Raw genomic sequence first — 11,547 nt, forward strand, 5'->3', positions numbered from 1 at the left:
ATTTGTGGAATTTGGAGGCAATTTAGAAATCTAGTGTAGTAGAAACTCCCAGGAATCTATTGGGATGACACTAGATAAGTCTCCTAGTACGGAGTATATGGAGCTTGAAAAGGCAATCTCCTATAGCCAGACAAGACTTCGAGTGTGGGACACCAACACAACCTCAAATCCTGTGACCTACAATTTGTCCTACTTACAAGATGTGTTGGAGTAAAGTTAGTGCAGATATTATAGGAGTGGCCAACCAATGAGATGTGGAGTTTTAGATTCATGCCATGAGACAACCCAAACATGATACTTCCTGAAGAGCCATGCCCAGCTCACCTGGCCTCATAGGGGTTCAGAGAGACTGAAGCAGCAGGAACATGGGACTCTCCTAGGCTCTCTCCCTCTCTCTCTCTCTCTCTCTCTCTCTCTCTCTCTCTCTCTCTCTCTCTCTCTCTCTCTCTCTGTATATATATATATATATATATATATATATATATATATATATATAACTCTCTCTCTCTCTCTCTATATATATATATATATATATATATATATATACATGTTATGGTTGTGTAGCTTGCTGTTTTCGTGGGACTCTTATGAGTGGGAAAGGGGCTGTCCCTGAAGCTTTGGGATGCTTCTATCTTTGCCTTCTTTTGGGACCCTTTTCCCCCCACTGGGTTGCCTTGTCCATTCTTAATACAAGGGAAGATTCCTTGTTTTATTGCAAATTTATACACCATGTTTGGTTGTTGTCTCTTAAAGGACTGCATTTTTCTGAAGAGGAATAGAGGAGGAGTGAATTTAGAGAGAGAGGAAGTGGTGATAAAGGGAGAAGGAAGAGGAAAACTTCTCTGTGGATGTAATATATGAGAGAATAATAGACAGATGATAGATAAATAGATAATTAAATAAGTAATCCCTTTTGATATTCTGCTACACACACACGTATTGATGTCTAGTCCAATTGTCATCAGAGAGGCTTCACTCAGCAACAGGTGGGCACAGGTGTAGAGACCCACAAACAAACACCAGGTGCAGCCAGAGGAAACCCACAGAAGATGGGGAAGAAGAATTGCAGGAGCCAGAGGCATCAATGAGACATTATGAGAAGAAGGTCCACAGAAATAAGTAAGCAGGGATCATAGGGGCACACAGAAACTGAAGCAGCATGCATGGGTCCTGGATGTGACTGATCTAAGTCTTCTGCAAATACTTCATAGATGTGTAGCTTGGTGTTCTGTGGAACCCCCAACACTGGGCATGGAGGTTATCTCTGATTCTTTTGCCTGTGCTTCAGAACATTTTTTCTCCTATGTGTTGCCACATCCAGTTGTGATATCAGAGGTTTTGTCCAGATTTAGTATATCTTGCTAGGCCAAGTTAGATAACAATTTCTGGATGACCTGTTCTTGTTTTCTTTTATTCTGTTTTTTTTCTTTGAAAAGAAACAGATGGGAATTGATCTAGGTGAGACTGAGCGAGGGGAATGGGAGGAGTGGAGTGAGGAAAAAATGTGTGGTCATAATGTTACGAATGAGAGAAAATTAAAAGTTTAAGAAAACAAACGGGTAAGGTACATGCTAAGTAGATAAGACTATTTTGTTTAAAAATAAGTAATAAATAACAAATGTTCCAAAAATTCAAATATTTGTTTGTTTGTTTTAATAGATAATTCCAATAGACCTAACAATTAATGACAGCATAACGGGACCATAACATAAAACTAGAAATGACAAAAATATGAGAGTATGGGTATTGGCCTATTCAGGAGGTATTCGGGAGGTTTGTCTTTTATTTTTGTCTTGGCAGATGATGCGCATGATCTGATTAATTTTTTCATGTTATAATGTGGTAATGCCAATACCTCCTTTTCTCATGTATATTTGATATAAGTGGCAAAACTCTGAATATAAATCAAGAATTTGAGAACTTTCATTATAACGATAATAAGATAATTCAATAATTAGTATGAGAAATAACTGGTGCAAAAGACTGTAAATTGTATTTGGTATGGTGTGCTGTTCTAGTATACAGGTCATAACTAAAACTCATTTTATCTGAAAATATTTCAATATTACAATAAAGTATGGATAGAATGAAAAATTCTACCCATACCAGAATGAAAAATTCTAAACCACAGTGTAACCACATAATATTCATTTAAAAGACTTATTTCCAGCCTCCTCATAAATAATCTTAGTTCATTTTGTTATTTATTATTAACTATTTTTATTATCTTATTTTATTCTATTGGTTATTTTATTTATTTACATTTCAAAGTCCCCCTTCCCCCTAACCCCTCAATTCCATCCCCCCTCCCATTTGTGTCTATGAGGGTGCATCACCACCCCCACACCCATTCCTGCCTCACCACACTAGCATCCCCTTATGCTGGGGTATCAAGCCTCCACAAGTCCAAGAGACACCCCTCTCATTCACGCCAGATAAGGCAATCTTCTGCTACATATGTATAAAGAACCATGGGTCTCTACATGTTTGTTTGGTGGTTTGGTCCCTGGAAGCTCTGGTTGTACTGTTTAGTTGATATTGTTTTTCTTCCTATAGGGTTGCAATTCCCCCCAGCTCCTTCAGTCCTTCCTCTAACTCTTTCATCAGTGTTCTCATGCTCATCCTGATGGTTGGTTGTGGGACTAGGTATCTGCATTGGTCTGGTGTTGGCAGAGTCTCTCAGGGGACAGCTATTACAGACTCCTGTCAGCAAGTACTTCTTGACATCAGCAACAGGGTCAGGGGTTTGGTGTTTGCATAGGGGATTCCCAGGTGGGACAGATTCTGGATGGCTTTCCTTCAGTCTCTGCTCCATATTTTGTCCATGCATTTCCTTTAGATAAGAACAATTCTGGGTTAAAATTTTTGAGATAGGTGTATGCCCCCATCCCTCAACTAGGGGCCATGCCAATCTACTGGAGATGGTTTCTACAGGCCCTATCTCCCCTTTGTTGGGTATTTCAGCTAATGTCATCCACATTGGGTCCTTGGAATCTCTTGATTTCCTTGCATCTCAGAATTTTCTAGTAGCTTCCCCCATCCCCAGTTATACAACTCTTTAGCATATACCCCCCAAAAATGCTCCAACATATAACAAGGACACCTGTTTCACTATGTCTATAGCAGCCTTATTTATAATAGCCAGAAGCTGGAAAATATTGAGATGTTGGTCAAAGGAAGAATGGATGAATAAAATGTGATGTATTTACACAATGGAATATTACTCACCTATTAAAAACAATGACTTCATGAAACCCACAAAAGAACACACAGGCTATACACTCACTGATAAGTGGATATTAGTCCAAAATCTCAAAATATCGAGGATATAACTCACAGACTATATGAAGGTCTAGAAGAGAGAAGACCAAACTGTGGGTGCTTCCGTCCTACTTAGAAGAGAGAAGAAAATAATCATGGGAGAAAGGGGGAGGGAGGGACCAGAGACAGGTAGAAGAAGGGGAATGAAAATGAGGTTATGGGAAGACACAGGAGACAAGTACTCAGGGTAAGGAAATTGAGCAGAAATATATAGAAGTTGGGGATAGGGTACTGGGGGTAGCCAATATTAAAGTTTATGAATTGTCGGCTGCTTTGTTTGTTTACTTTCTGTTTGTTTCTTTGGTTTTTTGTATGCTTGTTCGTTTGGTTGGTTGGTTGGTTTTGCATGGTAATTCATAGTATTCAGCTGAGATCAAGGGAAAAAGAAATACATATGCTATAGAAATTTTCTAATTTTCAGAGATATATTGTTTTTCACATTAGCATTTAGAAGGAATTAAACACTCAGTTTAATCCAATAGGTTATTGAAGTAAGGATGTGTCTTGGTCAGGGTTTCTATTCCTGCACAAACATGACCAAGGAGCAAGATGGGGAGGAAAGGGTTTATTCAGCTTACATTTCCACACTGCTGTTATAACCAAAGAAAAATCAGGACTGGAACTCAAACAGTTCAGGAAGCAGGAGCTGATGCAGAAGCCATGGAGGGATGTTTCTTACTGCCATGCTTCCCTTGGCTTCCTCAGCCTGCTCTCTTATAGAACCCAAGACTACCAGCCCACAGATGGTCCCACCCACAAGGGGCCTTTCCCCCTTGATCACTAATTGAGAAAAAGCGTTATAGCTGGATCTCATGGAGGCATTTCCTCTACTGAAGCTCCTTTCTCTGTGATAACTCCAGCTTGTATCAAGTTGACACAAAACTAGCCAGTACAGGATGCCTCTGGGAATCATCTCAATCCTACCTTTCTATATGAAGTACGAAAACCAAGAAATGAAATATTTGTTAAAGAACAAATCATTTTTATATATGTATATGAGATATATATAGATATAAATATATAGATATAGATAGATATAGATGTATAGGTATATATAGGGTACGGTCTGTTCTGTATGATTCTAGTGAGGTAACCACATGTTTTTTCTTATCTTTCAGGCTGTGTTATGAAACTATAGCATGGCACTAATCAACTCTATATGAATAGAAATAAATTTTTGCATTCAGTGTTAAATCTAATGAAACCTCTAAAATATCTTTTTGGAATTGAAATATGTTTTGACCAGCCTGTAAATATTTCCATGTGAAAATATACACTTAACTTTTTAAGAAGCATTCAGCTGTTCAAGAAATTTGTGTTTCTTTTGGATGGACATAACCTTGGCTCAGAACTCAGTTCATCTATGATATTGGGTGATATTGTTGTTCTTCCTATGGTGTTGCAAAACCCTTCACATACTTCAGTTCTTTCTCTAACTCCTTTATTGGGTTCCCCATGCTCAGTCAAAGGTTGGCTGTAAGCTTCACAATGTGTATTTGTCAAGTTCTGGAAGAGCTTCTCAGGAGACAGCTATATCAGGCTTTTGTCAACAAGCACTTATCGGCATCAGCAATAGTATCTGGATTTGGTTTCTGTATATGGGATAGATCCCCAGGTAAGGTAGTCTCTGGATAGCCTTTTCTTTAGTCTCTGCTCCACACTTTGCCCCATATTTCTTTTAGACAGGAACAATTCTGGGTTAACATTTTGGAGATGTGTGGGTGGCACCTTCCCCCAACTGGGAGCCTTGCCTAACCTCTGGATATGGTCTTTACAGGTTCTCTCTCCCCTTTTTGGGGCATTTCAGCTAATTTCATGCCTGTTGGGTCATGGGATCCTCTTGCTTTCTTAGCATCTGAGACTTTCTGGTGGTTATGCCTACTTTCCCATCTCCCATTGCTACAAACCTCTGTACAATTTCCTAACATTCTGTACATTTACTTCATCTCCTCCCATACCAGATCCTGCCCCCCTTTTCCCCTCCTCCTTCCTCCCAAACCACTCTCACACACTACTTCCTGTGAATATTTTGTTCTCCCTTCTAAGAAGTACTGAAGCATCCACACTTTGGTCTTCCATCTTCTTGAGCTTCATGTGGTCTGTGAATTGTACTGTGAGTATTCTGAGCTTTTTTCCTAATATCCACTTATCAGTGAGTTCATATCATGTATGTTTTTTTATGTTTGGGTTTCCTTACTCAGAATGATATTTCCTAATTCCATTCATTGGGCTGTGCATTTCATGAAGACATTGTTTTTAATAGCTGAGTAGTATTCCATGGTGTAAATGCACCACATTTTCTGTATCCAGACATTTCTGGATGAGATGACATCTGAGTTGTTTCCAGCTTTTGGCTAGTATAAATAAGGCTGCTATGAACATAATGGAGCATGTAGCCTTGTTATATGTTGGGAAATCTTTTGGATATATGCCCAGGAGTGGTATAGCTGGATTCTCAGGTAGTACTATGTCCAGTTTTCTGAGGAACCTTCAGTCTGATTTCCAGAGTGATTGTACCAGTTTACAATCCAACCAACAATGGAGGAGTGTTTCTCTTTCTCCACATCCTGGCCAGCATCTGCTGTCTCCTGAGTTTGTGATCTTAGCCATTCTGACTGGTATGAGGTGGAATCTTAGGGTTGTTTTGATTTGCATTTCACTGATGACTAAGGTTGTTGAATATTTCCTTAGGTGCTACTCTACCATTCTATATTCCTCAGTTGAGAATTCTTTGTTTAGCTTTGAACCCCCTTTTTAATAGGGTTATTTTGTTCTCTAGAATCTAACTTCTTTAGTTCCTCATAACTTTGAAAATCTTCTGTAAGGCAAAGGATACTATCAATAGGACAAAATGGCAACCAACTGATTGGGAAAAGATCTTTACCAATTATACATCTGATAGAGGGTTAATATCCAGTACATATGAAGCTTTTTAGTTTGTTTTTTTGTTCTTCATGTCCCTGTTTATGGTGTTATGTTCAGTAAGTTGTATCCTATTCCAATGTGTTCAAGACTCTTTCTGACTTTCTCTTCTATTAGGTTCAGTGTATCTAGGCTTTATGTTGAGGTCTTTGATTCATTTGGACTTGATTTTTGTGCAAGATGATAGATAAGAATCTATTTGCATTCTTCTACATGTCAACATCCATTTGAACTAGCACCATTTTTAATAGATGCTTTCTTTTTATTCTATTGTGAATTTCTGGCTTCTTTATATAAAAAAGTCATGAATATATATGTGTATGGATTTATGTTGTGTCTGTGTGGTGTTTTATTCAATTCCATTGATCAGCCAGGCTATTTTATGGAAATACAATGTAGTTCTTATTACTATAGCACTGCAGTACAGCTTATGGTCAGTCATGATAATACATGTGAATATTCTTTTATTTTACAGAATTGTTTTAGCTGTGCGAATGTACAGGTATCTATAGAAAGAAGAAATAGACTAGATAATGTGGGTAGATTGGGGGCAGGAGGGAATGATCAGTTGGGAGCAGGCAGGAGTGTGACAGATAGAGGAAATGTGTACTGAGCGATCTAACTGGAATTTGTGGTATTTGGGGGCAAATTAGAAATCTAGTGCAGTAGAAACTCCCAGGAATCTATTGGGATGACACTAGATAAGACTCCTAGTATGGGGTACATGGAGCTTGAAAAGGCAATCTCCTATAGTCAGACAAAACTTCGAGTGTGGGATACCAACACAACCTCAAATCCTGTGACCTACAATTTGTCCTACTTATAAGATGTGTTGGAGTAAAGTTGGTGCAGATATTATAGGAGTGGCCAACCAATGAGAGGTGGAGCTTGAGATCCATGCCATGAGACAACCCAAACATGATACTTCCTGAAGAGCCATGCCCAGCTCACCTGGCCTCATAGGGGTTCAGAGAGACTGAAGCAGCAGGCACATGGGTCTCTTAGGCACTCTACATATATGTTATGGTTGTGTAGCTTGCTGTTCTTATGGGACTTCTATGAGTGGGAACAGGGCTGTCACTGAAGCTTTGGGATCCTTCTGTCTTTGCCTTCTTTTGGGACACTCTTCCTCCAACTGGGTTGCCTTCTCCGTTCTTAATACAAGGGAAGATTCCTAGTCTTATTGCAAATTGATACACCATGTTTGGTTGTTGTCTCTGGAAGGACTGACTTTTTCTGAAGAGGAATAGAGGAGGAGTGGATTTAGAAGGAGAGGTGGTGGTGATAAGGGGAGAAGGAAGAGGAAAACTTCTCTGTGGATGTAATATATGAGAGAATAATAGACAGATGAAGGATAAATAGATAATTAAATAAGTAATCCCTTTTGATAATCTGCTACTCACACACATATTGATGTCTAGCCCAATTGTCATCAGAGAGGCTTCACTCAGCAACAGGTGGGCACAGGTGTAGAGACCCACAAACAAACACCAGGTGTAGCCAGGGGAAACCCACAGAAGATGGGGAAGGAGAATTGCAGGAGCCAGAGGCATCAATGAGAAGAAGGACCACAGAAATAAGTAAGCAGGGATCATAGGGGCACACAGAAACTGAAGCAGCATGCATGGGTCCTGGATGTGACTGAGCAAAGTCTTCTGCAAATACTTTATAGATGTGTAGCTTGGTGTTCTGTGGAACCCCCAACACTGGGCATGGAGGTTATCTCTGATTCTTTTGCCTGTGCTTCAGAACATTTTTTCTCCTATGTGTTGCCACATCCAGTTGTGATATGGGAGGTTTTGTCCAGATTTACTGTATCTTTGTAGGCCAAATTAGATAACAATTTCTGGAAGACCTGTTCTTGTTTTCTTTTATTCTTTATTTCCTTTGAAAAAAAACAGAGGGGAATTGATCTAGGCGAGACTTGAGGGAGGGGAATGGGAGGAGTGGAGTGAGGAAAAAGTGTGCTCATAATGTTACAAATGAGAGAAAAATAAAAGTTTAAGAAAACAAACCAGGAAGGTACGTGCTAAATAGACAAGACTCTTTATTTTGTTCAAATATGACTAGGAAATAATAAATGTTGCATATGCAAATATTTGTTTGTTTATTTTAATAGATAATTCCAATAGACCTAACCATTAATGACAGCATAACGTGACCATAACATAAATAATAGAAATGACAAAAATATGAGAATATGTGTATTGGCCTATTCAGGAGGTTTTCAGGAGGTTTGTCTTTTATTTTTGTCTTGGCAGTTGATGGGCATGATCTGATTAGGCTTTTCATATTATAATGTTACAGTAATACCAATACCTACTTTTCTTATATATATTTGATATAAGTGGCAAAACTGATATAAATGAAAAATTCTACCCATATCTGAATGAAAAATTCTAAATCACAGTGTGACCACCTAAATATTTGTTTAAAAGACTTATTTCGAGCCACCTCATACATAATCTTAGTTCATTTTGTCATTAAATATTAACATTTATTTTTTTTATTATCTTATTTTATTGTATTGGTTATTTTATTTATTTACATTTCAAATGTCCCCCTTCCTGCTATCCGCTCCATTCCATCCCCCTCCCATTTGTGTCTATGAGGGTGCCCCACCACCCACCCATCCATTGCTGCCTCACCATTCTAGCATCCCCTTATGGTGGGTATCAAGCCTCCACAGGTCCAAGAGACACCCCTCACATTCATGCCAGATAAGGCAATCTTCTGCTACATATGTATATAGAACCATGGGTCTCTACATGTTTGTTTGATGGTTTAGACCCTGGAAGCTCTGGTTGTACTGTTTAGTTGATATTGTTGTTCTTCCTATGAGGTTGCAATTCTCTCCAGCTCCTTCAGTCCTTCCTCTAACTCTTTAATCAGTTTCCTCATGCTCATCCCGATGGTTGGTCGTGGGATTAGGTATCTGCATTGGTCTGGTGTTGGCAGAGCCTCTCAGAGGACAGCTATTACAGACTCCTCTCAGCAAACACTTCTTGACATCAGCAACAGGGTCAGGGGTTTGGTGTTTTCATGTGGGATTCCCAGGTGGGGCAGACTCTGGATGGCTTTCCTTCAGTCTCTGCTCCATATTTTGTCCATGCATTTTCTTTAGATAGGAACAATTCTGGGTTAAAATTTTTGAGATAGGTGTATGCCCCCATCCCTCAACTAGGGGCCATGCCTATTTACTGGAGATGGTTTCTACAGGTCCTATCTCCCCTTTGTTGGGTATTTCAGCTAATATCATACACATTGGGTCCTGGGAACTTATTGATTCCCTTGCATCTCAGTATTTCCAGTGGCTTCCCCCACCCCCAGTTATACAACTTATGAGCATATACCCAAAAAATGATCCAACATATAACAAGGACACCTGTTTCATTATGTTTATAGCAGTCTTATTTATAATAGCCTGAAGCTGGAAACTATTGAGATGTTGGTCAAAGGAAGAATGGATGCATAAAATGTGATATGTTTACACAATGGAATATTACTCACCTATTAAAAACAATGACTTCATGAAACCCACAAAAGAACACATATGTTATATACTCACTGATAAGTGGATATTAGTCCAAAATCTCAAAATATCAAGGATATAGCTCACAGACTATATGAAGCTTAAGAAGAGAGAAGACCAAACTGTGCGCACTTTAGTCCTACTTAGAAGGGGGAACAAAATAATCATGGGGGAAAGAGGGAGTGAGGACCAGAGAGGGTGAAAAGAAGGGGAAGGAAAATAAGGGTATGGAAAGAAACAAGAGACAAGTACTCAGGGTCAGGAAATTGAGCAGAAACATATAGAAGTTGGGGATAGGGTACTGGGGGTAGCTAATAATAAAGTTTACCAATAGTCAACTGCTTTGTTTGTTTCCTTTCTGTTTGTTTCTTTGGTTTTTTGTTTGTTTATTCATTTGTTTGTTTGGATGATTGGTTTTGCATGGTAATTCATAGTATTCAGCTGAGGTAAAGAAAAAAATAAATACATATGCTATAGAAATTTTCTAATTTTCAGAGATATATTGTTTTTCACATGAGCATTTAGCAGGAATTAAACACTCAGTTTAATCCAATAGTTTATTGAAGTAAGGATGTGTCTTGGTCAGGGTTTCTATTCCTGCCCAAACATCATGACCAAGGAGCAAGATGGGGAGGAAAGGGTTTATTCAGCTTACATTTCCACACTGCTGTTATAACCAAAGAAAGTCAGGACTGGAACTCAAGCAGGTCAGGAAGCAGGAGCTGATGCAGATGCCATGGAGGGATGTTTCTTACTGCCATGCTTCCCTTGGCTTCCTCAGCCTGCTCTCTTATAGAACCCAAGACTACCAGCCCACAGATGGTCCCACCCACAAGGGGCCCTTCCCCCTTGATCACTAATTGAGAAAAAGCCTTATAGCTAGATCTCATGGAGGCATTTCCCCAACTGAAGCTCCCTTCTCTGTGATAACTCCAGCTTGTATCAAGTTGACACAAAACTAGCCAGTATAGGATGTCTCTGGGAATCATCTCAATCCTGCCTTTCTATATGAAGTCTGAAACCTAAGAAATGAAATATTTGTTAATGAAAAAATTATATATATATATATATATATATATATAATTTTGGTACAGTCTCTTCTGAATGATTCCAGTGAGGTAAGCACATGTTTTTTCTTATCTTTCAGGCTCAGTGTTATGTAAATCTAGCAGGGCACTAACCAACTGTATATGAATAGAAATAATTTTTTTTAAAGATTTATTTATTTATTATATGTAAGTACACTGTAGCTGTCTTCAGACACTCCAGAAGAGGGCACCAGATCTCGTTACGGATGGTTGTGAGCCACCATGTGGTTGCTGGGATTTGAACTCTGGACCTTCGGAAGAGCAGTCGGGTGCTCTTACCCACTGAGCCATCTCACCATCTCACCATTAGATTTAACACTTAATCTTACATTAAGTGTTAAATCTAATGAAACCTCTACAATATCTTTTTGCAATTAAAATATGTTTTGACCAGCTGGTAAATATTTCCATGTGAAAATACACACTTAACTTTTTAAGAAGCATTCAGCTCTTCATGAAATTTGTGTTTCTTTTGGATGGATATTACCTTGTCTCAGAACTCAGTTCATCTATTTGGAAGCATCTTCAAATTGAAAGCAGAAGTTCAAGGAAAAGAAAAAAATCTTTTAATTCTTTGGGGACATAGATATTTATAAAGAAACAAAGAACAAACAAGAGTTAAATTTATGTTGTAGAAAATCATGATGATGGAAAGTTTCCAAGTCTTGTGCTGGGTGGGGCTAA

This window comes from Mus caroli, unplaced genomic scaffold (genome assembly GCF_978045245.1).
Source record: "Mus caroli unplaced genomic scaffold, Mus_caroli_1 scaffold_2, whole genome shotgun sequence".
NCBI lineage: Eukaryota > Metazoa > Chordata > Mammalia > Rodentia > Muridae > Mus > Mus caroli.